This window comes from Ochotona princeps, chromosome 28, assembly GCF_030435755.1.
Source record: "Ochotona princeps isolate mOchPri1 chromosome 28, mOchPri1.hap1, whole genome shotgun sequence".
Taxonomy (NCBI): domain Eukaryota; kingdom Metazoa; phylum Chordata; class Mammalia; order Lagomorpha; family Ochotonidae; genus Ochotona; species Ochotona princeps.
Genome location: NC_080859.1, coordinates 2,289,056 through 2,313,619, shown reverse-complemented (window position 1 = coordinate 2,313,619; position 24,564 = coordinate 2,289,056). Strand labels below are relative to the sequence as shown.

Below are 24,564 nucleotides of genomic sequence, written 5' to 3'. Positions count from 1 at the left end.
GCCCCCTGCCCGGAGGCAGACGAGATGCCCTTGTAGCAGGACCTGCCAGTCGGAGCCCAGCCACGGCCGCCACTCCCAGCGTGACGGTGCTCGCTGGCCCGACAGCTGCTTCAGGCGAGGGCCCAGCTGCCCAAGCCCAGGTAGAGTCCATCCAGCACAGTCTGCCTTGCGTCTTGTTCTCTGAGAGGTTTTCCTCGATGAAAATTCCATCTGCAGTGTCTGTGTGTAGCACGAAGCTGCAAGTGCTGACAGGGGCCAGCTGTGGTCAGTGCCAAAGGCAGATGTTGGGTCAAGGTTGGCGTGGGGGTGTCTGGCCTTGCAGGTTGGGAGGGGAGCAGGGTCCAAGAAGAGGCCGGGAAAGGAGAAGCTGTTCCTGGGAGTCAGCCAATGAGGCCAGCGGGGGGTGCCAGCCGCTCTGAGCAAAGCTGGGATTCTGCCCTGCCATGGAGACCGGGGCAGAGGCCAGGCACAGTGGCTGTCAGGTCCTTGGCGGCTTCTCAGGGGGGCTGAGGGAGGGCTTCCACGAGGACTGCCTACACAGCCCTCAGAGTGCACCCCTGGGACATGCTGTACATGTGGTTTAAAACACAACCAGGTGCTGGTGTTGTGGCACCACAGGTTAAGATACCACTGCTTGTGACCCTGGCATGCCATACGGGAGCACAGGTTCAAGCCCTGGCTGCTCCGTCTTATTTTGCTTTTTGACCTAGCTTCCTGGGAACTGGCTGATGATGGCCCCAGGCACTAGGGTCGCTGCCAGCGCTGCGTGGGGGCACCAGAGGTGTAGCTCCTGGCTTCTGGCTGCAGCCTGGCTCCGACCTAGCTGTTGGCAGCCCTTCAGGAAGTGAAGCAGCTGAGGGGAGGGCTCCGTCTCTGCCTGAATCTCTGCCCTTCTGCTTTCCAATGAATGAACGAACTTGCTGACCCTCCCCTCACCTGAAAGCAGGTCACACGCTCTGTGATGGTGATCTCCGCCAACTGCCCTTCCTTCTGTTTCCAAACCAGGTCTCAACTTGGAAGTCTCAGGGCAAGGAATGTGTCCTAGATAGCCATCTCTTCCTGGCTCCTGGACTAGTCCACACCTACCACTGGGATGTGTTGTGTCCTGGTTGCCTCAGGGTGGGCTGTCGCTGTGTCTCTGTGCAGAGCACCTGCTGAGGCCTGGCCAAGCCCTCGCCAAGTGCTTCGCTCACGGCACTGCTGTCGCTTGGGTCTTGGTGACCCGTAAGGTCTGTGCTGGCTGTGTTCTACCCACAGCAGGGATGCCGGCAGTCCTTCTTTCCCAGAGTGCTTTGGAACAATGCGCTTTGGAGGGGAGGGGTGTTTGTGAGACCCAGGAAAAGGGAATGGGGGAGTGTCACGGGTCCTGACCCAGGGAGGACCCTGCTGTGTGGGCTCCTCTGTTTATTTGCTTGTGTGTTGCGTGGGTGATTCTGATTTGCAAAAACCAAACCAAACCAAACAAAAATACACACAAAAAACGAAACAGGATCGTTTTGAAAGTGATTCTACTCTTCGCAGAGTTAGGGGAATCCTGAAGGAGTTTTGCACTGGGACCTACCCCAACTAATTTGCAACCATTTTTGTTTTCTGGGCTGTTAAAGTCAAAAATGTGGAAAATCAGGTAATAGCTTATGTGTTAATAGGTTTCTATTTCTGGTCCCCAAAAGGCTAAATATAATTACACCCACTTTAGTTGTCATCACTAGCGATCTGTTCGAGCCATTTCCAACTTTTTCTTTATCTCTGCTGCTTTTCTTCAGTCCCATGCACAGACCGCACCTGGCCCTTGGCACTGGGTTGCTGGTTCCTTACTGTGTGGGGGTGGGGGTGGGGAAAGGGGGGCGTCCATCACAGCAGATGGGTTTCTCTCCAGATGGACATGGGTGTCAACAAGGTCACCAAGTGTAATGGAGGGATTCCACCTGCTGGCTAGGTGGGTGTTTCAAAGGAGAACTATGCTGAGAGCTGGGTGCAGTGCCTCTGATGGGCCAGATGGGCATTTCAGGGAGGGGCTGAGAGCTGGGCGCAGTACCCTACAGGCCAGACGGACATCTCAGGGAGGGGCTGAGAGCTGGGCGCAGTACCCTACAGGCCAGATGGACATCTCAGGGAAGGGCTGAGAGCTGGGTACGGTGCCCCCCGATGGGCCAGACGTGCATCTCGGGGAGGGGCTGAAAGCATAGTCCAAGTTCACACAGGGGCTTAGGAGGAAACAGGGTCTGGGTCTTCCCACCCCTTCTCCTTACCCCCACACCCTCTTCTGGACAATTTCCTGGGTGTGACCTAGGGAAAATTCCTCCTGAGGGTTTATTGCCTGGTTTTCTTGGACTGGGTGACTCAGGTGGGACTGGGAAGAAAGGATTTTCCTGGAGTGCCTTCCTTGGGGGGAGGCTGGAGCCCCCCTGCAAAGTTGCTGGCTCTGGGCAGGACCAGGTCCTGTGGGGTGGGGGGCTGCTGCCCTCCCTCCCCGGAGTGCTTTGTTTTCTTAGGCCCCACCCAGCTAACCAGGGAGAGAGGCCCTGGTCAGGTTACTGCCCCGCCCGTGATCACACTGGGAGCCCTATCAGAAAGCCCGTGAAAATGCACATTGTGAGAAGCTGGTGCATGGATCCCAAAATGTTTTTGCATCAAAATAAGCTTCTCTTTTTATTCCATCTTTTCATGAGCTTTTTCAAGTTCTTCCCTTCTATTGAAATATATTTTAGGGGCCAGCACCATGGTATAGTAGGCTAAGCCTCTACTTTTCAGTGCTATCATTCCATGCGGGCACCAGTTCCAATCCCAGCTGTCCCACTTCCAATCCAGCTCCTTACTAATGTATTTGAGGAAGTAGACAAGGACCGCCCAAGTCTCAGGGCACCTGCACCCACAGGAGGGACCTGGAGGGAGCTCCTGGCTCCTGGCTTTGGATCAGCTCAACTCTGACTGTTGTGGCCCTTTGGGGAGTGGATCTAAAGGTGGAAGATAGCTCTCTCTGTCTTTCCTTCTCTGTGTAACTCTGCCTTTCAACTAAAAAAAGCAATCCTAAAAACAAAACAAAACAAAAAAAACTTTCATTAAAAATTTTTTTAAATATATACTTTGAAACATTTCCAATGAGGCTATTACCAAGTCTTCTAGCTGCATATGTGTATGTGTGTATATATATATACATATATATTATACATATTTGTATCTATCTATAAAGATATACATCACACATATGTATATATAGATATACATTATACATATGTATGTGTATATAAAGATTTTCTAAGTCATATGGAAAATGTATTTATCTTTGTCTTCAGTAGCCTTTCCTTTAAAATTAAAGAGTTTAACACATAACAACTAGGTATTTATGGGATGCCACGTGACGTCTTGGTCAGGGTAGACGTACCTCACTGAGAGACTCTGAGTGTACAGTGTCATCTGAGTGTGTAGGGAATGCCAGCAGAACCTGGGCTGGTTATGTCAAGCCACTGTTTGAATGTTCTAAGAGGCTGGGTTTTGCTTTTGGTTTTTCTCTTAGTTTGCCCCGTGAAGTTAAAGTTGCTGATGTTTAAGGAAAGCAGCCTTACACTGGAAAAACTTAGCTGGGGTGGGTTTTCATTGCAGGGTGAATTTCGAGACCATCTGTGGGTTTGAAGTGAGGCCACAGTGCATGCCAGGGCAGGACGAAAGTAGGAAAACTACACACAAAATTCCCTGCATGGGAGGAGCTTGCCAGGGAGGTGTGTGTGGCTTTGCATCCTGGACAGGCTCTTGGGGTCCCAGTGACATTCCTTTCCCCGCCCAGTAATTCCCTTGTGCCACTCCCTGGGAGCTGGACTCAGCTACACCCTCTGGGCGGGGATTCAGCCCCTTGTTCTCAGATCCAGAGCAGAGGCCTCGGTAGTGCTCCCGGAAACACGGGCAGTGCCTAGTGAGTGCTAAGTGGCAGGATTGTCGTTCCTGTCTTCCATCCGCCCCTCACCATCGGGCCTTGCTGAACCCTTCATTTGCGGTTCCTGTCTGTGTCTTTTAAAGCTAATACAATCCCGAAAGGCAGTGTGTCGGCTGATGAATATTCACTAGGTGCTAGCATCATTTCCAAGCCCTTTCTGATGTGTAGGAGCAACTGGGGACTCAGTGCTGTGTGGGATTACCATTGTGCTGACTCCCACAGGCCCCGCTGAGCTTTGGCCCTTTCATCTGAAAGAGAAGAGGAAGCTGGTGGGGACCCTCGGAGAGCAGTGTGGGGAGGGGCTGCAGGTGCACACTGGCGTTGGGGAGTGTTCTGAGCCATTCCCAAATGCTCCTTCCCCTCTTCTGTGTGTGGGTGAGCAAGACCAGCCAACCACAGCCCTGGGTGCCTTTGGAGGGGGGCCCACCACATGCAGATTTGCTATAGGCTATAGGCTGTGGGTGGATTTACCTGGGAACTCCCGGAGACCCCCAGCTTTCAGGCAGTGCAGCTGGGCAGGATGGCAGGTGTGAGTGGAGGTCCTGGAGCCTGCCAACCCAAGAGGGAGTCAGGCTTTTACCTTTTAGGGTCTGAAGCTGAGCGGGAGGTAGCTGATGGGCAGGCAGGAGCCTCGTGGGGATGAAAGCCCGGGCAGGCCCTGCACAAAGGCGGTGAGGAGGTGTGGCAGGATACCAGGCTGGGGTCCTGGGTCTGCTGTCTGTGGCCTGGGTCCTGCCGGGTCACCTCCCTCCACTGGACTTCTCTTTTCCTTCAGCCCTCGTCATCTTCCCTTTGCCTTTGTTGAATCTTACGAACTGGGATTCTGTTTTTCTTTGGAAAATTTCCGGAGCAGCGCATTAATCCTGGAGAGTTCCTGGTGTTCGTTTTTGAGGCCTACAAGGGAATCGGAAACCTTTGCACACAGCCTCACTTATTTATTTGAAAGGCAGAGGCAGAGAGATGGATTCATTTGTCTTCCATCCACTGGTTCACTGCCCAAATGTCTGCAGGAGCCAGCGCTGGGTGAGGCCAAAGCCTGGAGCCAGGAGCTCCATCCTGCTGTGCCACGTGGGTAGCAGGGGTCCAAACACTCGGCCCATCTTCCGCTGCTTCCCCAGGTTTAGAAGCAGAGCAGCACTACACTGCAGGCCTCTGAGAGGAACACTGTCCCCCATCTTCCCCTAGGTTTTTCGTGCACCCTCATGTGACGTATCATTGGCTTTAACAATTGTGTGAGGCACAGCGGGATTTCCACCCCCCCCACACTAGACAGGCAGTGCTACTCATGTCCCTGGGTGTTCCAAGCCGGAGAGAGGGTTAGGTGCCATCGAGATATGAGCTAAGGAGTGAGCATCCAAGAAGGCTGTCCTAGAGACTCAGAGCTGGAGTCGTTGAGGTCCAGGTCAGCCACAGGGCTGCTGCCCTGCCAGGAGTGTCCCGACACCCAACAGCCTGCGGGGCTGCACACAGGACAGCTGCCTTTCCTGCCCGATTCCCCCCACCCCCCCGCAGCACCCTGGCAGCAAAAGGGTTGGGGAACACACAGGTGTCTGTCATCCAGTAGCCCTTTACAGCTCTGCAGGCCCCGGGGCTGAGCAGGAGCTGGCCACGCTGCATTGTGCTCTGGCCAGCTCTGGCCACCTGCATTGTGCTTCCTGCTTGGGGCTTGACCTGAGGGAAACGGCTGCTGCAGAAGTGCACCTAGGGGGCTGGGGCCTGCGCCGGAGGCAGGAAGCTGGGCCGACAGGTTCCGTTGGTCACCTGGGCCCAGGGAGGACTCCTCCCTGGATTTCTTCTTGCACTGCCTGCAGATTGAGCTCCGTCCAAAAGTGTCGATGTAGCCACAACTTGCACCTACCGGATTCTTCTGTCCTAATGGGTCCTAACGTAATGGATTTGCTAAAAGCAAGAGCTGTTAGGGCAGTGTCAGGATAGCACATTTGCTCAACCCTCCACGTCCCTTTTCTGATGAATGTAACAACTTGCGACAGGCCAGTCTCTCCACAATGGGAGTTGTTTGCTTCATCACTTGCCACACATTTTAAGTTTAATTTGTCCCCTCTGGAAGGACAAAGCCTAGACCGTTTTCTTGAAGTCTTTTTCTAAAGCAAGCATTTAAAGCCACACACATTTGATCCATCTTCACATTCAGTTGACAAGTATTTTCTATGTTCCTTGTGTTTTTTTCTTTTGATTGTGAGTTATATAGAAATGTATTGTTCATTTCTAAGTACCGGGAATCCCCCCCACCCCGGAGTAGTTTTGCTTTCGACTTTTAATTGGATGTAATGCAGACACCCATGTCTTTCATTGTACTGTGGTCTTGAACATGGTGTAACTTGATGAGGATTTCATGGGGTACCATCTAGTTGACCCTCTTTAGAAAATGACCGTTTTTATCTCTGGTGGAGGGCTGTGTCTTCAAGTCTATGTCCTGTAGTAATGTGGCCATCACCCCTTTCTCATTTTCAAACCACCGGTGTCTGAATTTGAAAGTCTGTCTTTTATAAATTAACAGTTGAGTTTTGCTCTTTGATCCAATCTCTGCCTTTTAATTAAATGCCCATGTCATTTCTGTTTCATGTAATTGACCATGTTTAAGTGTAAGGCTGTAAGTTGTTGTTGTTTTTTTTCCTGGTTCCCCCTTTGTTCTTCGTTCTTCTAAGTCATGGAGTATCTGGTTGTTTTCCATCATGTTTTATAGGCTCTTTCATTTCTTAAGGTATTGGAAGGAATATAGTATATATAGCATTTTGAAGGAGGAATATGCTAGTCAACTTTTTATTACTTTATTTCTTTATTTTTAAAGATTGATTTATTTACTTGCAGTTACAGAGAGAGAAAAAGAAAGAGATATCTTTAATTCTTTCATCTATTGGTGCATTCTCCAAATATCTGCACCGGCTGGAGCTGAGCTGGTCGAAAGCCAAGAGCCAGGAGTTTGCTTTGAGTCTCCCTCCTCCCACGTGGCTGTGGTGGCCCAAGCTCCTGGACCACCCTCTGCTGCTCTCCCAGGAGCATCATCAGGGAGCTGGATCAGAAATGCAGCCTCTGGGACCTAAATTGGTTTCCCTATTTAGGCACTGCAGGCAGCATTTTAATTTGCTATACCACTGGCCCCTAACTTTTTAAGTTACTTTACTTAAGATGTTCCAGAGAAACCGGACCAATGGTTGATTGAGCTGACTCATGGAGAGGCTCTCAGTGCAAGATTGTGGGGGTTCCCTGGTCTGAGGAGGGCGGTGAGAGACTGCCAGGGGAGCCGGAAGGACACACGGGAAACACACCCTTCTCTGTGTCCGTGCGCTTCTGTCTGTGAAGTCTTCATGATTTGATTGTGGGCTCTACCATGGCAGCCTGATCCTATCCAGTCGCCTCCCAGAGGCCTTGTTCTAACAGGATAATTGAATCAAGTCTCCACTGGGAACCATGAACCATTATCCTTTAACTTGTACCAGAAGCCCCGGGGGTTAGATGTCTGTATGCCCCTGGCAGCCTGTACCTTAGTCCCTAGTCAGGGGCAGGCGTGGAGCTCAGCCTTGGCTGAGCTGAAGCAATTTACTGGGTACTGAGTTCTGGAATGATGAGCTTAGGAACATTACACAAAAGCTCATTTCACAAATTTAATTTTGTTTTACAAATTTTATTTTTGAAAGGCAGAGGGAGAAAGAGAGGAAAGGATCCTTTGCATACTGGTTCGTGTCCAGGATTCCTGCAACAGCTAGGGCAGGGCTGGGTGTGGCTGAGACTAGGAGCCTGGAACTCATCCCAGGTGTCTGCCTGGGTGGCAGGAGCCAAGGACTTGAGGCATCCCCTGCTGCCTTCTGGAATGTGAAATAGCAGGAAGCTGGATCCGAAGTGGGGCAAGGACCCAAAACCAGTGACTCTCCCATGGGATGCTGTTATAACCAATCTAGCAAACACGCTCCCTGAAAACTAACCTCAGAACAGTGTTTTATGTTTTTTGAAAATAATACGTATCAATCAGAAAGTCTAAAAATAAAAGGATTAATAAGAAGCTAACATACAGAGAGGACAGACCCTATAGTATTTTGATGTATTTTCTGTACTAATGCAGTTTTCTCAGATTCTTCGTATTCTGTTTTATAACCTAATTTAATTTTGTGAATATTTTCACATTTCATGATGCTGAAAGCAAACATTTTAAGTGGATGCATCACATTGAATTGGTCATATAAGCATTTCAGTGTTTTCCTTTTAGGGCATTTATTATTATACTAATTACTATTACTGGTGATTATTACTCCACGCTGAAGCTCTAAACAGAGGTTGGTTATAACACAACCTGAGTCAGACTTTCTAAAAACCACCACCATTTCACAGTCTAGCGCACAGGGGTTATGGGAAAAGTACAAAAATTTTTGTTGGTGACACATTAGAAAAAGAAAGGAAGCTGCTAAAAACACTATTGGTGTTTTACAGATATTGAATGGCTAGGCAATGCACATCAGTTTTATAACCTGAGCGTCCCTTTCTGAAATGCATGAGGCAGATGTGCAGGTTTTGGCATACTGGCGTGTCCGTAACGGAATGCCATGGGCGTGAGGCCCAGGTCTGTATCTGTGTAAGAACTGCCTCACACCCACAGTCTCCAGGTGACCTTGTGTGTCTGTGCCTGGTCCCGTGGGATGAGGAGTGGGATCTTCCACTTGTGGTGTCCCATGGGCAATACTGTTTAGGTCTTAGAGCATTGTGGAGGTTTGCATTGCAGACACTCAACTGGGACAGGTGCACGTGGTACCTCATCTGAGAAAGACCTGTCACTACAGTTAGAACCCAGGTCCAGAGGAGGTGGGAGCAGAGGGAGGCTGTGACACCGGAGTGTGTGTGTGTGTGGGGGGGGGAAGTACCTGAGCCACGTGTGTGTGTGCACGTACATGTAGGGAGTACACCTGAGCCATGCAGATCCGTGTGTGCGTGTGCGTGCGCATGTAGGGCATGCACCTGAGCCACGCGAAGCTGTGTGTGTGCGTAGGGGTTGCATCGGAGCCACGTGGATCTGTGTGTGGTTGGTGTGTTGCTGCCTGTCTCTGTTCAGCCAGTGTTTTTTCTGCCTTTGCCTTGTGCTTTGCACAGATGAAGTGGCATCTCCCAGTGTGGGCCAGTCCTGCCAGGCCCAGTGCCCATGCGCCTCTGCAGGAAGCCCAGACCATGTCTCAGTCCTGAGAGCGGCCGTGCAGAGAGCTGGCCGGGGTGCCCTGTGGACAGGTGCTGGAGGTCCTGTCCTGCTCCCTGTCCTCCCCAGGGTTCCAAGCTTTGGTGTCTCTCCTCCCTGGTCACCAGGGCTGCAGTCCCAGAGCCTGTAGGAGAGGCAAGTGGCTGATGGCATGAAGGACTGAGGTGCCTGCTCCTGCTTATGACGTCCAGGCCACAGCGTCCACCCAGACAAACTGTGGGGCACTGGATGGCTCGCACGGGGCCCAGTGTCTGTGCATGTGGGGCATTGCACACAGTGATTCAAGCTGTAGCACTTCCCCGTGGATTTCAAGGATACATCAGAGGCCTGGCACAATGGCTCAGTGGCTAAATCCTCTCCTTGCCAGCACTGAGATCCCATATGCGTGCCAGTTTGTGTCCCAGCTGCTCCACTTCCTATGCAGTTCCCTGCTTGTGGCCTGCGAAAGCAGTAGAGGACGGCCCAAAGCCTTGGGACTGTGCACTCACGTGGGAGACCCGGAAGAAGCTCCCAGCTCCTGATTGACTTAGCTCCGGCCATTGCGGACACTTGGGAAGAGAACCAGCAGATAGGAGATCTTTCTTTTTGTCTCTTGTTATTTCTGTAAATCTGATCTGCCTTTCCAATACAAATGAATAAATCTTAAGAAAAATAGAAAAAGAAAAAGGACACATCAGAACCACTCCGGGAAGCTGTGGCCAAGGTCCCTGCAGGCAGTGGAGACCGTAGGATGCCTCACAGCCTTCCGGAGCTGGAAGGATCTGGTGGAGTGGCATGTCCGGATTGAGGGGCGAACAGGGCAGCTCCAACTGCAGCTCACCGCCCTGCTCTGGGCTGGCCTCAGCTGGCTGTCCCCCAGCGTCCAGCTTACTAGGTAAAGGGTCACAGTACCCCCGCTGAATCTTGGGCTTTTTCCAAGAACATCTGCGCTCTGTGGGGAACAGTTCAACAAACAGCTCCTGGCTGCACGTTTTCAACGTCTGCTCAGGGTTAAACATCCCACATTGTCTTTTATACTGTGCTTTGCTGCAATAAAAATCAGCCAAAGCTGTTTGTTCCCTTTCACCCTCATAAACTCCAAACCCTGGGTGGTGGCTTACTTTTGTTTGCCCCGGAAAGCTGAGCTCCCAGCAGGTAGCAGAAGGCAGTTCCCGGAGAAAGTGAACAATGCAGTTCGCAGACCTTGCAAGTTGCTGAGTCAGGGTTTCTACGCCTTTCCAGGGGAGCCCGGGCCCAGGAGAATGCTCCGATGGAGTGCTCACACCTGTTGCAGTTGTAGATTTGTGAGTAAGAGAACTCGGAAACCCTGTGGGGCTCAGTTTTGCAGGTCTTTGGGTCACGTGGTCCCATGGGGTGATGCTGAGTTCGGATATGTCCCTGACCACTCAGCAGTGGAATGGGACACTCAGCCTCTGTCGTTTAATGCCTCTATCTGCAGAATGATGTGGTAGGATTGGCCAGGCCGTGGGGGACGCAGTTAAACCCAGGTAAAATGGGAGCACAGGCAGATGATTTTACCTTCCCGTTCAGGTGAGGCTGGCTGCAGCTCCTGGGAGTGCCTGTCCCCTGGACATACCAAATTGACAAGGCCGTATCTCATAAGCAAGGGATCTCTGTCCCCCCACCCTATGGGACCACAGTGAGCGTGGCTGGCTGCCTGCATGGCCTTCTTCCCAACAAGCAGCATAACAAGGCTGCTGCCCACCAGCTTGAGGGCCAAATCTCTTCTCTGATACCTCCTCACTCCACCTGCCCCTGTTCTGGTGGGCTGAGTTCTTGCTTTTCCCTTCACACTGTGCTCTCTGTGTGTGTGCACCTTAACTGGCCTTCTCCTTGCCTCTTTCAAACCCTGAAATTCTAAGAGCCAGCTGCCTCCAGTGTCCCTTATGTGGTGTTAAGGAGGATGGGGTGGGTTAAGGTTCTTGTCTTCATGCATGACAGAATTCAGAAGTGAGACCAGAGCAGTGGTTTAATGGACTGGGGCGTCTGTCTAAATGGATGGGCTCTTCTCCAGACAGTCTGAGGACAAGACAGGGAAAGCAAGGTGGCATGGCTCCCTGCAGAGAGCACATCTGGCAGGCCAGGTGGGCAGCTGAGCACGTAGTCTGGACGCAGCTTGGGGCTTCCTAGGGTCCGGGGTCCAGTTCTCACAGTTTCTCCCTCTTCCCACTTCTCCAGGACAGAGGATTTGCTGAGAGTGAAGTGGGTAACATTCCTCCTAGTCTTGGTGGATTGTCCAGGCTGCTCACTTAGGACAGTAAGACCCAGCGAACTAGGAGGAGGCATGGAAGGAGAAAGTGTTGGTAGATGACCAGGCCCTTGTGTACCAAGGTTTGAGTTCATCCTGGCCGTGAGGTGACTGTGAGGTGGCTGTGAGGTGACTGAGGTGGCTGTGAGGTGGTTGTGAGATGGCTGTGAGGTGGCTGTGAGGTGGCTGTGAGGTGACTGTGAGGTGACTGTGAGGTGGCTGTGAGGTGACTGAGGTGGCTGTGAGGTGGCTGTGAGGTGACTGAGATGGCTGTGAGGTGGCTGTGAGGTGACTGTGAGGTGGCTGTGAGGTGACTGTGAGGTGACTGTGAGGTGACTGTGAGGTGGCTGTGAGGTGGCTGTAAGATGACTGTGAGGTGACTGTGAGGTGGCTGTGAGGTGACTATGAGGTGACTGTGAGGTGACTGTGAGGTGGCTCTGAGGTGACTGAGGTGGCTGTGAGGTGACTGTGAGGTGACTGTGAGGTGGCTGTAAGATGACTGTGAGGTGACTGTGAGGTGGCTGTGAGGTGACTGAGGTGGCTGTGAGGTGACTGTGAGGTGACTGAGGTGGCTGTGAGGTGGCTGTGAGGTGACTGTGAGGTGACTGAGGTGGCTGTGAGGTGGCTGTGAGGTGACTGTGAGATGGCTGTGAGATGACTGTGAGGTGACTGTGAGGTGGCTGTGAGGTGGCTGTGAGGTGACTGTGAGGTGACTGAGGTGACTGAGGTGGCTGTGAGGTGACTGTGAGGTGACTGAGGTGGCTGTGAGGTGGCTGTGAGGTGACTGTGAGGTGGCTGTGAGGTGGCTGTGAGGTGACTGTGAGGTGACTGAGGTGGCTGTGAGGTGGCTGTGAGGTGACTGTGAGATGGCTGTGAGATGACTGTGAGGTGACTGTGAGGTGGCTGTGAGGTGGCTGTGAGGTGACTGTGAGGTGGCTGTGAGGTGACTGTGAGGTGACTGTGAGATGGCTCTGAGGTGACTGTGAGATGGCTGTGAGGTGACTGAGATGGCTGTGAGGTGACTGTGAGGTGGCTGTGAGGTGGTGTGAGGTGGCTGTGAGGTGACTGAGGTGGCTGTAAGATGACTGTGAGGTTGGGCCCGGCAGCGTGGCCTAGCGGCTAAAGTCCTCGCCTTGAACGCCCCGGGATCCCATATGGGCGCCGGTTCTAATCCCGGCAGCTCCACTTCCCATCCAGCTCCCTGCTTGTGGCCTGGGAAAGCAGTTGAGGACAGCCCAACGCATTGGCACCCTGCACCCGCGTGGGAGACCCGGAAGAGGTTCCAGGTTCCCGGCTTCGGATCGGCTCGCATCGGCCCGTTGCGGCTCAGTTGGGGAGTGAATCATCGGACGGAAGATCTTCCTCTCTGTCTCTCCTCCTCTGTGTATATTTGGCTGTAATAAAATGAATAAATCTTTAAAAAAAAAAAAGATGACTGTGAGGTGACTGTGAGGTGGCTGTGAGGTGACTGTGAGGTGGCTGTGAGGTGGCTGTGAGGTGACTGTGAGATGGCTGTGAGGTGGCTGTGAGGTGACTGTGAGATGGCTGTGAGGTGGCTGTGAGGTGACTGTGAGGTGGCTGTGAGGTGACTGAGGTGGCTGTGAGGTGACTGTGAGGTGACTGAGGTGGCTGTGAGGTGACTGTGAGGTGGCTGTGAGGTGACTGAGGTGGCTGTGAGGTGGCTGTGAGGTGACTGAGGTGACTGTGAGATGGCTGTGAGGTGACTGTGAGTTGTGCCTGTGAGGTGCCCGTGAGGTGCGTTTCTGTCCTGAGCTCTTTACTGAGGTGCTCATTTGGCCTGCCAGGTGTGTTCTTTCCACGAAACTGTCCCCTTGCTGTTTCCCATTTTCATGGCTGGCCATTCCCTCAGGTTTTGTCTGGAGAGGTGCCCATTTGTCCCCCGGGGGATGACCTGCCGCTATTAACTGTCTCTGCTTTGCTTACCACTCCCGGCTCCTTCCTGCTTGTGTTTTTTTCTTGCGCAAAGACAGAATCTGTCCCAGCCGTCTCCCCTACAACTGTGATTGCGGTCGCTGCTAGCAGTGTGAGAGCCCTGGACTGAGTCCTGAGGCCCAATTTCTGCCCAGCCTAGTCCCAGCCTGGACGAGTGAACCAGTGGGTGGGGGACATAATGCTATCTCTCTCTGTCTTTTAAGTAAATAAATAACAAGTTCAGAAAACACAGCTGAAGATGAGTGTGTGCATGTTGGAGCCACACCTGTGTTCTGTGAAGGAAGGTACGTGTGTTTCCGTGCTGTGTGTGCTTGGATTCCGGTCCTCAAGACGCCGGCAGTCCGACAGTGCTGAGATTAGAACACGGGACAGGGGTGGCAGTGTCCGGGGCATCCGTGCTTCACTTGACAAGTTGCTTACTGTTTGAATTTGCCATGATCTTGTGTTGGTAATTTGAACATTTTAAAGCTTGATTTAGCAAGCCATAATGTGTGAATTCAAGGTGTCATGTTGCATTTTCATTCAGGCTGATTCTTCCCTCTGCTGAGAGCCTGGGGTGCTGGTGTGGTGTGTGTGTGTGTGTGTGTGTGTGTGTGTGTGTTTAGGAGATGGGTTTGCATGTGACAGATTTAACTCATATTTGCATTATAAAGGGAATAGATGATTAATCCAGTGGTACATCTGGTGTTGAATACGTGGTATAATGTATTTTTAACTGTATGAGCACAATTTGCATATGCAAATATCAATTGTTCTAATTTCTTTTAAAAATAAGTCCTTCTGGTAAAGGCTGAGTGGTATGGGGAGACTTGTGCTAGCTAAAGCAGGGTGAAAAGAAGAAGGAAGGGCAGTAGGTGAGGGTGCCTGGACCACCTAAGACCCTCAGTCCAGCAGCCTGGCTTGCGTGCTGGCCATGTGGGATGCCGGCAGGTGGTGGGTGGCAGAGGGGCATGGTGGGTGGTCCAGACAGGAACCTCAGCTGGGAAACTGAGCCTGCTCTGAGGGAAATGAGCAGCCTTTTAAGAAAACCTCACCGTGAAAGATCTATAAAATTGTCTACGTAAACTTTACAAAGTGTTTTACTGCAGACTAATAACTTGGAACCACAGGAGCTGTCGCAGGCCCTCAAGTGCTGGGCGTTTGCCTGGGGAGAACCTTGGGCTCCTGTTTCAGTGAGCAGGTGTTTGGAAACCTGCTTCCTATTTGAAAGGAATGTTCTGGGAGCAGACATGCCCAATCACGTCATTTAAAAGTGCACTTTACACTCTGTATTTGTCCTAAAAGAGCTATCCTAGATCTCATTTTAAAAATTGTTATAAAAAATGAAAGGAAAAGTTGTTTGATTGAGATGCAGTTGCATGCCAGGCAGGCCTACCCGTTGAAAGTGTGTAGTTGTTATGGTTTCCAGTGTGTGGCCCTCACAGCTGCACCGTTGTCACCTGCCCCAGGAGTGACTGAGCTAGCCCTAAAGGTTGGCGTTTGTCCAGCCTGGCTGCAGCCTGTGACCTGGCACCTTGCAGGGGCCTTACCCTCTCACATCCATAAGTACCTCCTTCCTTCTTATGGAAATACTCCATTTTTTCTCCATTTCTTTCTAAGAAACTTTATTTACTTGAAAGAGTAACTTGAGAGGGTGGGTGGAGTGGAGAGGAGACAGAGTGAGCCTCTATCCTCTCATTCTATTCTCCAGGCCAGGTCAGACTGAGGCTGGCTTGGTCTCCCACATGGGCAGAGGGGCCCCCCACACTTGAGCCATCTTTGTCGCCCAGCACAGGAGCAGGGAGCTGGATTTGAAGTCGTAGCCAGCTTTCTGAGCAGGGCTGTAGGAGGCCCAAGCCTCCAGGTATTGTATTGTGAAGGTATTGTACTCTGTGCCCTCACTGGCTTATCTATCAGTTCTCCAGGCCACTGCAGCATGTGGGTGTACGACTCAGAGCTACGCAGCACCCTCAGCCTGGAGGGGTCCCCACCATGCTCCAGCACTCACAGCCTTGCCTTGGGAACCTGGTTGGAGTTGGTAGATCCAGTGGGTGGGGCTGCCTTACTCTGTGGCCTATGTTCTGCTGACGAGCACCCTTCCTTTCGTGTGCTGATGGGACATTGGTACAGCCTGCTTGGAGAGCTGTCTGTGGGCACCCTTTGTGCCTTTCTACATTGGGCTATGTGTCTTGCTTGTAAGGGATCCTTCTAGACTCCAGAGATATCCTGTAGAAGACGGAATGTGCAGGAATGTTCTCTCTGTGAGTTGTCTTTTCACTTTTTTTGCTGGTATCATTTTGGAACACAACAGTTTTACATTTTGATGAATCAAATTTAACTTGTTTTTTGTTGCATTTGTTTTGTTTTTATATTTAAGGATTTTTTCACTGTTTTCTTCTGGGAGTTGAGTATATCTTTTATCTGTCTTTGCTCCAGTGTGGGCCGCCTTGTGTGTGTGTGTGTGTGTGTGTGCTGCGAGGAAAGGATGTAGCTTTATTCTGTTCCATTTGGATATACCGTTTGTCAAGAAGACAATTCTATGCCCATTTAATCCTATAAATAATTCACTCTGGGCATTAAGGTTTAATTTTAGACTCAGTCTATTAATTTTTTTTTGAATTGACTGTAATTAGGAGGAATTTATCTGGAAGATGGTAAGCAGTGGGGCTGGTCAGTAATTTGGCTCTTAATGGCCTTTTGGGGTCTGGTAACTGGGCCCGGGTAGGGTTGCTTGGTCTCTGTGTGGGATGAGCTCGTAGTCAGCCAACTGCTGCCAGAGGCTTGGACATAGTTTACACAAACCACAATGTGGAATCCTCGGACCGTGGGCCCTGGGCCGCCCTGGGTCATGCTCAGGCCCTGCTCTCTGGTGAAGGAGCTGGGGCAACAAACTCACACATCCTTGCCATCTGCTGCTTAGCTGTTTTATTTGTTTATTTTTTTTAAAGAATATTTTCACATGGTAAGCAATAGCTTAATTGGAAAGTGAAATTTCATGGGAGTTTTTCCAACAACTCCTGATTGTTCACACACACTCTACTCCTTCTGTCTTTTCCACATGCAGTCAGGTGCAGTGGCTGGGAGCCCTGGCTCTGGAATTTCACCCTTGGTAGAACTTGATGTGGCTTACTTCCTGCAGCCTGGACTCCCACCTGGGTTGCCAAAATGACCAGGAACAGGACAGGGCTTGCCCCTGGCAGGAGTGCCCCCACATAGCATGGCGCATGAGTCTACGCTGTTGTGTCCATCATCCATCAGGCCTGTGTATGTGGAGGAAGAGCATTGGGGTCAGGTATGAACGTGGGCTCATGGGCTGAGGATGCCCACCTGCCAATCCTGGACAGCTGCGCACACCAAGTACCCTGGGACTGGGGAAGTATCCCCAACCCCCAGCAGTTACAAGTTGGACTGTGGAGTGGCTGGGGTCAGATCCCAGCTCTGCACCTGAGCTTGGTTTCCAGGGTTGGTAGTTGGTGTTATACTTGTTCTGGGTAGTTCTGAGAACTTCTCAGGGCAGGAGGTGGCAGGGCCCAACGTTGTGTGCAGCGAGTGTGAGACACACATGAACACTGGGCCCTTGCTGTGAGCCTGGCACACATCCTGCATGCCTAACACGACCGCTCTCGCCTGACCTGACCCATGTTCATCATGGTGGGTTGGTACTTTTGTGTGGCTTCCATGGCTGGGTGGTCTGTTACTTTTCCCTCTTCCTTGTTTGTGACTCAAACTAGGAATGTTTCCTGTAGGTGAGTTCATGTTTTTGTTCATCTTCCTTGATCGCTTCTTGGTATTTGATAGCTCTGAAAGCGATTTTTTTTTTTTAGACTTATCTATTTTTATTGGAAAGGCAGATAAACAGTGAGGAGGAGAGATAGAGAGGAAGATCTTCCATCCGTTGATTCAATCCCCAAGCGGCTGCAACAGCTGGAGCTGAGCCAATCCGAAGCAAGGAGCTCTTCTGGGTCTCCCATTGGGTGCAGGGTCCCAAGGCTTTGGGCTGTCCTCGACTGCTTTCCCAGGCCACAAGCAGGGAGCTGGATGGGAAGCGGGGATGCCGGGATTAGAACCGGCACCCATATGGGATCCCAGCGCATTCAAGGCGAGGACTTTAACCACTAGGCCATCGCTCCGGGCCTGAAAAATGCTTTTTGACATGTATTTTTATTCAATAATTTTTTTATTATTGGAAAAGCAGGCTTACAGAGAGAAGCAGAGAAAGAAAGATCTTCCATCTGCTGGTTCACTCCCCAAAAGGCCTCAATGGCTGGAGCTGAGGCAGTTCTAATCCAGGAGCTTCTTCTGCATCTCCTACACATGTTCAGGGTCTGTCTGGGGCTACTGTTTTCCCAGGCCACAGGCAGGGAGCTGAATGTAAGTGGAGCAGCCAGGACTCAAATCGGTACCCGTTTGGGATGCTGGCACTTCACTTGCTGCAATGAAATGCTGGCCCCTAAATTTACTATTTTTGTGTGTTTTTTTCTTATGTGTAGAGTGCTCTTTTTAAACATTAATCTTGGAAACAGTGGGAGGTATGGTGATGCTGTCTAGGACTCATGGGCATATTTTGAAAAAGGACAGTTTGTTCAGAGTGGTGACAGTTACAGGGGTAGGGTGGTGGGAAGGGACACTGGAGCTGTGTTGGGACTCTGGGCTCTGTCTTACCCTCAGCCTGAGGTAGAACTGCCACAGATTGCAAGCCCTCTTCCTGGGGGTGCAGGATCCTGTTTGGGGAGGTGCTGCTGGGGTGCAGGAGGGTTCCTGCTCCCCAGCGTCAGATCATCTCTGCTTGCTTCTGTCTGTGAAAAACAGAGCATTCTTTTTTGCTTCTCACTTCTCTGCCGGAGTACAGCTCCAGCTGAGTTCAGAACTCGAGAAAGGTGCGTGCAATAGGTGTAGAGAGAAAAGAAACGGACTACTACAATTCCAGAATTATTGTGGACCATGCGAGAAAGCTGTCCGCTTTATTTATACAGAAGCAGTACAAGGTTTTCTTTTAGGGGCAATTTGACATAGCCTTAGGGGGGCACAATTTATAATAGCTCCAGAGGTGAGTGAGGAAGGATTCCACATTCCTTGTTTATTTCGGCTTGCCAGCCCCCACCTGCTCTCCTCAGGTCCGGGTTCTATCCTTGCACCACCTGTGACAACCAGATCCCTAACTTAAATTATCTATGGGTTAATAAGTCTGGGGCCTTGGTTTATGGGGATTGGGGTCATTGGCATTAGTTGGCCATTGGGCCTGCAAGCTCACACAGTTTGTTAGCTAAGCAAGTAAAGCAGGGGTTATAACGGCGAAAAGAATTGCAGTTAGCAATGAGTCATGTTTACTCTATTTTGGTTTCAACTCTACAATGCACAAGTGGGTGCTTCCAAAGATAATTCTGCAAATTGTTTCACCTTAAGACAGGGCATTATCCATTCTGACGCTGTAGCCAAGAATTCCTCAGTAGACAACACATATTAGTGAGTAATACACTCCTACTACAATTCTTATTCTACAACTTATCCATCACTTAATGGGAGAAATACATCAAAAGAGAAAAAACAAAGATCTAAGACAAAAAGTTTCAAATATTAAGTCCCCCTGTAACTGCAGGCTCTACAACCTCATAAACAATCAAACAATAATCAAAAGTATATCTTTATGATATTAGTAGAATCATCCTATATTTCCTCTAGTTAAAAAATTATGAAAGCAGCTAAAACAACTACATTTTCTATGTTCTAAAGAATTGCAAGGACAGGCTAGCCTTTACGGTCACAGTAACTATATATTTTTTTGCCATAGCTGGATAGCCTTTAGGGTCACAGTAGCTATATTTGTTGTTGTAGCAGGATGGCTTTTAGGACTACAGTAACAGGATGGCCTTTAGAGTTACAGTAATAGGATGGCCTGTAGGGTCACAGTAACAGGATAGCCTTTAGGGTCCCAGTAGCTGTATTCTTTGTCACAGCAGTTTCAGCCCACACTCCGATTACTTCCATTAGTTTGTAAAATTCAAGCCATTTCCCAGAAGGCATGCTATATGTCTGGGCCAGATTTCAGAGCAATGGGTAGGCACACAATAACGTGTGGGTGTAATTGTACTCCTGTACTCCTGTACACAGTTAAAGGCCCACTCACCAAGACATTATCAATAACATTAACTCTCAAGCTCACGTTGGTTGCAAAAGCCATCTCACAGGGGCAAATAATGCCTCAGTAGATTATAACATTCTTAGTGGGGTTATTGAGTGTCCATGCAAAAAGGGGGTGAAACTGTGTCAAGGTGGTCAGAGAGAAATCCACCTGGCTCTGCCAAGCAGGGAAGCTGTTCTCTTCACACCTTCGTGTTATTCACACCTACTGCACGGACCCAGCACCTCTCTGCCTGTATTTTCCTGCTACTTCTTACCTTGTGTATCCTTGACTTCCTCTTTTGTTAAAGTTCATAAACTTTGTGTTTATATGAATGGTAGAGAGTGACAGCGGGAGAGGGAGGAGGTGAGATCTTCTGTCCTCTGGACCATTGCAGGCCCAGGGCAGATCTGGCCTTTCCTTCCTGGTCTCCTGGGGGTGGTAAAGGCCCCAGTGCCTGGACCGTCACCCAGAGTGTTCATTAGCAGGACACTGGACTCAGCAGTGGCTCTGCGGCTTGAATCCTGGACTCGTGTCCAGGGTCCTGATGCAGGTGACCCCAGCGGCCTGCCATTGTCTGTCTTGTTCAAAGCCACCGTGGCTTCTAAATGTTTTTATTGTAGAAGTGGCCTGGGGTGGCCAAACCAGTGACTGTTTCTCAGCTGCCAAGAATGGCAGTGTGTTTGTCCAGCATGTTTGACCTGGGGATTGTTGTGAGGATGAAATGAATCTACAACCATAGACCCTGTCTGGCTTCTGGGAATGACACAGTGTACTTTTCTATTATTCTATTATTTTCTATTATTCACATTGCTGGAGCTGCCATTCATTGTGGGAGAGAGAATTCTTCCCAGGACAATGGTGGGGACCCCTGGCCTGCCCCATGTGCAGGCAAGGAAGCAGGCAGGGGTCAGTGAATGGGGGAGGGGCTGATGCTCCAGCTGTCCCCAGGGGTTGTGGTAAGACCCAGGCTCTGGAGGGTCCTTTGATCTCTGTGCTTCCTGCCCTTTGACCTTGCTGTATGCCTGTGCTCTTTTGAAGAGGACTTCAAAGAATGCCCTAAACACCCTCCTGGGGAGCCTGATGACAGGGAGTGCCAGGAAGTGGCAGATGGCTATTATTTATAATGAGGAGTGGTGCAAGGGGCACCCCTGGTTCCCCAGGACACTCCCGGCTGCCATCTTGATGGAGACAGAATGTTTCATTCTGTTGAATGTTTCATTCAACCCCTCAAGTTGTTCCACTTGGTGCAGATGTCTGACCTGGGCCTCTGGAACTATGACAGCTGCCTGTAGGCGTGTGCACATGTGCGTGCATGTGTAGGTATGCATGTGTGGGCAGCCAAGCCCTGGGCTTTTCCAGGGCTGCCGGTGCCTAAGCCTGTCAGCTCCATGGAGAAGGTGGTGGCCGTGCTGGCCAGCTCGCACAGCAGGAAATGCATGTGGCTGATTCAGGCTCCAGGTTACCCTTGACTGTGGGGAGAGGAAGTGTGTGAGGGTTCCACACCCCTCACCAGGAGTTAACACAGGAAGTGGACATGAGAGTTGCTGGCTGGAGCAGTCATAGGGGGATGTGTGTGGTTTGGTTGTTGGAGAGGCAAGAGGAGCTGCAGCCTGGGCAGGCATAGAGTCCAGGGATGTGGGGCTGCACGCCCTGCGTCTCCGCGCACAGTGGGTGCAGGGGCTGTTTTGGAGCCCATGTTGTCTCTCTTCTCCATTCTTCCCCATTTGCAACCTGGTGTCCTAGGGTTTTTGGAGATTTTATTTATTTCAAAGACACAATTAACAGATAAACAGAGATCTTCCATGTGCTGTTTCACTCTCCAGATGGCCCTAATGGCCAGGGCTGCACCTGCTTGAACCACATCCCAGGAGTTGACCCACGGCTGCCTCCCAGGGCACATGGCCAGGAAACTGTATCAGAAGTAGAGCAGCCGGGACTCAAACCACCATCCATGTGGGTGGCAGCACTGAGGTTGGCGCTTGACCCACCATGCTGGCCCTGTCCTTGGCCTTCTTTGAAAGGCTGGGCGTTGGCTGTAGGGCTTGCCTTTCAAGTTGGAAGTTGCATCATCGTAGGTGGAACCTGTTGAGTCTGTACCTATCACGGGTCTCAATGATGGTTTACACCTCCCTGCCCCAGCCAGTGTGGGGGTGCCTAAGGTGCTGGGCCCGTGGTTGGTAAGTCTAGGTTTATGTTTGGTCAGCTAGAACAGTGGCTCCCATAGTGCCTCTCCGTGTGAGGCGTGAGAACCGTTCTTGGGCAGGTCGGGAGTTAAGTATGAGATTGGCTACACGTGCACCACACGGGGTAGGGACACACGTGTCTCCATGTGCACCATACAGGGTAGGGACACATGGCTCTCCTACAAAGTCCCAGGAGTCTTTTGCATGGAGCAGCTGGCCGAGCATCATCGTCTGTCCCAACTTTCTGTTAGTGTTCATGATGAGTTCTTTCTATTTGCTATCTGCCTGTACGCCATTGGGAGCAGGTAGTGAAGTTGGTGAAGACCTCAGAGCTTTGGGGAAGCAGGGGCACCCACATGGACATGCATTGCCTGTTGGCCCCTTGAACAAGAAACAGCTGGGATTGGATTTCTGGTATGGACTTATTGTGCAGGGCCTCCTCTGCCAGGCTGGGATGGAAGCCTGGGGTCTGTGGAGACTTGTCACTTGCCCCTGCCCTGGCCAACCGATGGCAGTGGCTGTACCACACCCTGCACAGGTTATTCCTGACAACCTTTCTGCAGTTCTGCAGTTCATGGAGCTATTTAGCGTTAAAGCTCTTGGACAGGTTTGAAAAGTCACTCGCTGGGTACTTGGCGCCTGCCATGGAGTCTGCCTGCCCTGGATGGTCAGGCCCATGTTGCCACACTTAGCTCTTCATGGGGGGGGCGCCCTGGCAGCGGGTGGTGCTTTTGAATAGGCAGGGAGGAAGTGTGGGAGTTTATCGTTTGCTTCCGAGGGATTGAGAGGGAGGTGAACTCAACATCTTGGTGCAGCCGGATGTGTTCAGAGGGTTGAGTGTGCCCCACGCCAGTGCTGCTGGTAGCCCTGGGGGACTGGGCATGTGACATCTGATGTGGGCTGCACCTGGAGCCCTGGCTCATGCAGCTCTGAGGCTGGATCACGAGCTGGTCCTGCTTCCACAGCATGGAGCTCTCGGCACCTGTGTGGCTTCCATAGCTGTGCCAGTCACATGGCCTGATTTGTCCTTGAACCAGGTCACTGGTCCTCTCCAGCCCGCTGGGATTGAGTGTGCACATCAGGAACTTGACAGGTCTGGATGGGATCAGGCTGGAGTCCAGGTTTCCTGGGACAGCCCTCAATTTGGGTGGAATTTTCCAGATGCTGAATTGGATAAAAATCCACTGGAGGGGAGGTATTTTGGCACAACAGGCTAATCTGCTGCTTGAGACACCCACATTGCACATTTGGGGGCCAGCTTGAGTCCCAGCTACTCTGCTTTGGATCCGGCTCCCTGTTATCGTGCCTGGGAGGCTGTATGTTGACGGCCCTGCCACCCACATGGGAGACCTACATGCAGTTTCTGGCTCCTGCGTTTAACCTGGCCCAGCCACAGCTGTTGGAGCTATTATGGGAAAGAATCAGAGGATGGAAGACTCCTCCACCTTGGTCTTTTTAATAAACCAATGTTTAAAAAGCTGTTAGAATGGGGGCTTTATGAAGACGGGACTGTGCTACCAGCTCCTGGCTCAGGGCCTGAGCACTAGGAGGTGCTCTCATTTTTGCTGTGTGTGTACGTCACTGTGTGTGGCATCGATGCTGCACTGTGGGTGTCCTCGTGTGTCCACGTGCGTCTCTAGTGCTCTGACAAGCTGTGTGCGCACTGCGTTTGACAGGGAAGGGTGCTCGCTGGGCCCAGTTTGGCTGTGAGGGTGATGCTGTGAGCTCACTTCTGTTCACATCCCACAGTCTGCTTCTGGGGTCCGTCCCCAGCCCAGAAGGCGCTCCCTCTGTGGCTTGGCCGGGGTGTGAGGCCTGGGCTGCCAGCAGCCTCCCCTGAGAGCGGAAAGGGCTGGGAAGGAAGACACTCCATTGCAGCAGCGTCTCCATGACACAAGCCGGCAAATTGATGGTTTGGGATTTCCACAGTCGCCAGCTGATTTGCTGTTCTGGATAAGTGTGGCAAGCAGGATTTCCCTCCCTCTTCTTTTGGTGAGAATATTTTCAAGTGATTTATTCAAAGTGATTTATCCTATCCCAATGAGCACTTTTTTCTGTTTTCCATTTGAGGTTTCAAGCTTCCATTCTTTCAAACCTGCGTCTCCCAGAGCTTGCTTCGCTCCCCTGGCACTCCCTTGGCCCCGATCTACTCCAGTGGTTTGCTGCTGTCCTGTGTGCTTGTTGCAGGTTGCACTTCCAACACATGTGTTCTCCTTCCTATGGGTGAAGCTACTCAGGTGGCTTTAGCTTTTGGGTTTGTGTATGTGTTTTAAAATTTCATTTATTTGAAAGGCACAGAGGTGGAGACAGCTAGAGGGAAAGAGATACTGCATCCATCGGTGCACTCCTGAAATGCCTGCGACAGCCAGGGCTGGGTCAGGGCTGAGGCCGCTAGGCAGGGACTCAGCCCAGGCCTGCAGGTGCGGGTGGCAGGGACCCAGGCCTGGGGCCCTCACCTGCTGCCTTCTGGCATGTGCACTATGTGAGCGTGCCAAGGAGCGTTTCCACTGCCTGTGTTCACTGCCAACCTGGGAAGGTTTTTGTACCCAGCTTTCTCCCCAGGGTTCAGGTGTGGGTTCTGAACTCTGACCTTGTGACTCCAGTGTTATGTTCTTACCTCCCAAAGCAGCTCCCTGTGCCTGGGAGAGCAGTGGAAGATGGCCCCAATACTTGGGCTCCTGGCTTCCGCCTGGGCCTGCCTTGCCTGGTGCAGCCATCTGGGGGTGAACCAGTCGGGGGGGGGTTCATCCACAAATGGTCACAAAGGTTGAACTATGTGTGTAATCAGCTGCTGCCTCCTTGGGGTGCACATTACCAGGAATTAGGGCTCTGACCAAGGCCCTCCAGTAAGAGTAACAGGAATCAGCAGGTGGGCCAGATGCCTGCCATTGTAACATTCGCATTGTACACACTGATAGAGAACAGCATGATAACTCAGTATATGTATTCATTCAG

General features: G+C 51.2%; 1 protein-coding gene across 1 annotated transcript in view; it reads left to right on the top strand.

Annotated features, from left to right (window-relative positions):
* The window catches only part of SERINC5 (serine incorporator 5), a 61,397-nt gene that overhangs the window by 4,481 nt on the left and 32,352 nt on the right, over positions 1-24,564 (top strand). The gene's annotated exons all lie outside the window — the stretch shown is intronic.